The sequence below is a fragment of the Schistocerca nitens genome, chromosome 2 (genome assembly GCF_023898315.1).
Source record: "Schistocerca nitens isolate TAMUIC-IGC-003100 chromosome 2, iqSchNite1.1, whole genome shotgun sequence".
Lineage (NCBI taxonomy): Eukaryota > Metazoa > Arthropoda > Insecta > Orthoptera > Acrididae > Schistocerca > Schistocerca nitens.
Window position 1 is genome coordinate 981,590,669 of NC_064615.1, and position 4,054 is coordinate 981,594,722.

Below are 4,054 nucleotides of genomic sequence, written 5' to 3' on the forward strand. Positions count from 1 at the left end.
TTTGAACATTTCCTGTAACAAAGTGTTTGAAGTCACGCTGATACGTTCTGTTGCTGTGTGTTTCCATTCCATGATTAATGTGATTTGAAGAGAAGTAATAAAATGAGCTCTAACATGGAAAGTAAGCGTTTCCGGACACATGTCCACATAACATATTTTCTTTCTTTGTGTGGGAGGAATGCTTCCTGAAAGTTTGGCCGTACCTTTTTGTAACACCTTGTATATGGTTACTCTGCAACTCTCACTTAAGTGTCTGGCAGAGTGTTCATCAAACCATTTTAATACTACTTCTCTACCATTCCATTCTCGAATGACGGGTGGGAAAAAGGAACACCTAAATCGTTCCGTTCGAGCTCTGATTTCTCTTATTTTATTATGATGATCATTTCTCCCTACGTAGGTGGGTGTCAACAAAATATTTTCGCATTCGAAAGAGAAAGTTGGTGATTGAAATTTCGTAAATTGATCTCGCCGCACAGAAAACCGCCTTTGTTTCAGTGACTGCCACCCCAACTCGCGTTATCATATCAGTGACACTCTCATCCCTACTGCGCGATAACACGAAACGAGCTGCCCTTCTTTGCACTTTTTCGATGTCCTCCGCCAATCCCACCTGGTAGGGATCCCACACCGCGTACCAATATTCCAGCAGAGGACGGACTAGTGTAATGTAGGCTGCCTCCTTAGTGGGTTTGTAGCATCTTCTAAGTGTTCGGCCAACAAAGCGCAGTCTTTGTTTCGCCTTCCCTCAATATTATCTATGCGGTCTTTCCAATTTAAGTTGCTCGTAATTGTAATTCCTAAGTATTTAGTCGAATTGACAGCCCTTAGATTTGTGCGATTTATCGTATACCCAACATTTATCCGATTTCTTTTAGTACCCATGTGGATGACCTCGCACTTTTCTTCGTTTAGTGCCAACTGCCACTTTTCGCACCATACAGAAATTCTCTCTAGATCATTTTGTAATTGGAATTGATCGTCTGATGATTTTACTAGACGGTAAATTACAGCGTCATCTGCAAACAATCTAAGGGGACTGCTCAGATTATATATAAAAAAAAGGTTCAAATGGCTCTGGGCACTATGGGACTTAACAGCTGAGGTCATCAGTCCCCTAGAACTTAGAACTATTTAAACCTAACTAACCTAAGGACATCACACACATCCATGCCCGAGGCAGGATTCGAACCTGCGACCGTAGCAGTCGCGCGGTTCCAGGCTGAAGTGCCTAGAACCGCTCGGCCACACCACCCGGCTTCACGAACTGTGACCTCTCTGAGAGGAAATCACGAATCCAGTCTCACAACTGAGACGATATTCCATATGCACGCAATTTGATTAATAGTCGACTGTGAGGAACGGTATCGAAAGCCTTCTGGTAATCTAGGAATATGGAATCGATCTGAGATCCCTTGTCGACAGCACTCATTACTTCATGGGAATAAAGAGCTAGCTGTGTTGTACAAGAACGATATTTTCGGAATCCGTGTTGGTTATGTATCATAAAGTCATTTTCTTCAAGGTGAATCGTAATGTTCGAGTAAAGTATATGCTCCAAAATCCTACTGCAAATTGAGGTCAGTGATATGGGTCTGTAATTCAATGGGTTACTCCTATTTCCTTTCTTGAATATTGGTGTGACCTGAGGTACTTTCCAATCTTTAGGAACAGACCTTTCGTCAAGTGAGCGGTTGTATACGATAGCTAAGAAAGGCGCTATTGTGTCTGCATATTCTGAAAGGAACCTGACTGGTATACCATATGGACCGGAAGACTTACCTTTCTTAACTGATATGAGTCGTTTCGCAACACCTAAGATATCTACTTTTATGTCAATCATGCTAATAGCTGTTCTGGTTTCGGATTCTGGAATATTTACTTCGTCTTCTTTCGTGAAGGACTTACGGAAGACTGTATTTAGTAACTCCGCTTTAGTGGCACCATCATCGGTAACATTTCCATCGCAATCGCGCAGTGACGGTATTGACTGTTTTTTGCCACTGGTGTTCTTTACATACGACCAGAATCTCTTTGGGTTTTCTACGATATTTTGAGACAATGTTTCATTGTGGAAAGTATGAAAAGCATCTCGCATTGACGTCCGCACTAAATTTCGAGCTTCCGTGAAACTTGCTTCCGTGTCGCTGACATTCAGTATCGAAGGATTATCTGGCAAGCTCTCCGAGAACGCAGTGTCCCCCAACAACCACTGGCCGAATCAAAGTACCCGTCTACGCAGCCGAAGTTGTCGAATGTATCCTCTTTCGTCCGCATGGACAATTATTTTTAATTTATTCGTGATAGTACAGTGTTGTCGAGAGAAAGGATACATCACATCGCCAATTAGAAAAGAAACCGTGTATTCGTAAAATTGGCAAGAAGGTATAGGTGTTCTGAGCCTTCTCGCACGGTATAAAATGATTTTAGCAGCAAGCCGAGCAATCGTCGTTGGAAAGCAGAGATCTTGATTACGCGAAACCGTGTTATTCTTAATCATTAACGCAAAAAGTTAGTTTTGTAGGGTAATAATAATCACACCAGAACTTCAGATTCGACTTACAGATATTGAAATGAGAAGACGACAGCGTGCATTCTGCGCTATCTGAATCGAACTGATTACTTCCAACTAATTTACAGCCCAAGAATTAAACAAAATAAACTTTATTAGGACAGGAACGCAGAGTTTCCTACTATGCTACCAAAGTGAAGAGGAAATGACTTAAACAGCATTATTATTTAACATGGCAACGGCCATGCCGTAGTGGAAACACCGGTTCCCTTCATATCACCGAAGTTAAGCGCTGTCGGGCGTGGCGGGTACTTGGATGGGTAACCGTCCGGGCCGCCATGCGCTGTTGCCATTTTTCGGGGTTGCACTCAGCCTTGTGATGGCAGTTGAGGAACTACTCGACCTAATAGTAGCGGCTCCGGTCAAAGAACACCATCAGAACGACTGGGAGAGCAGTGTGCTGAAGACACGCCCCTCCTATCCGCATCCTCTGCTGAGGATGACACGGCGGTCGGATGGTACCGATGTGGAGACGGAGTGCTATATTATTTAACATGAAGTACAAGTTACAGGAATGGTACGATGCGTGTGAGAAAAGTAATGAGACTGATATTTTATCAACCAAAGTTTTCATTTCTTTCAAACAACAATATTGTCCGCTCATAAGCAGCTCCCTTCGGCAGCTATACACCGGCAGATTCATTGTTCCCAGTCTTGGTTGCAGCGCTGAAGGGCTTTAACTGGTAGGGCCTTTAACATATCAGTCGCAGTCTTTCGAATGTTCTCCAGAGTCCCAAAATGACATCCTTGTAGGGCATTTTTCAATTTAGGGAAAGAAAAATGTCACAAGGACTCAGACAAGGTGAATAGGGAGGCTGTGGAAGAAAAGTAATGCCTTTTGAGGTAAAAAATTCCGTGACAGAAATTGCTGTGGGACACTGGGCGTTGTAATGATGCAGCATCCACCTGTGTGCCACGTCCGGTCTCTTTCGATTCTTCCTTTTCCTGAGCCTTTCAAGGACATATTTATGAAACACTTGGTTGACACTTTGTCCTGAAGGAATAATCTCACAAGAGCACGCACACGTTTCTGAAGTTGAAGGTCCCCCTGAGTGAGGATCATCTTCAACATGTTCTCGCCTTCAAAAAACGATCTGCACCAGCGAAAAACTTGTGCTCTTGATAAGGAATGTTTCTATAGGCCTGTTGTAACTCTTCAATGGTTACACTCGCAGATTTCCCAATTTTAACTCAAAACTTGATGGCGTAACGTTGCTCTAAATTCCACTGTTTCTTTTCTGTAACAGACAACAAAAACGCAGCTTCACTGAAGGCGCTCTCAAACTCACTTGATGGCTGTGCGGAGCTGAAACTGGGACAGAGAATCTGGAAGGGATGAAGACAGCGGTCTACACAGGTAGAACAACACAGCGCTGGCAGATCGGTCGCAGTGTTGTCGGTCTCATTACTTTTCTCACACACCTCGTATAGTAGCAGGGCTCGAAGAAGAAAAAAGGGAGTATCAGTTGAATTGGTTTAACA

General features: G+C 43.3%; 1 pseudogene; it reads left to right on the plus strand.

Moving 5' to 3' along the window:
* The first annotated feature begins 2,746 nt into the window (after positions 1–2,746).
* LOC126237773 (5S ribosomal RNA) lies at positions 2,747–2,864 on the plus strand (annotated as a pseudogene).
* Positions 2,865–4,054: the final 1,190 nt, after the last annotated feature.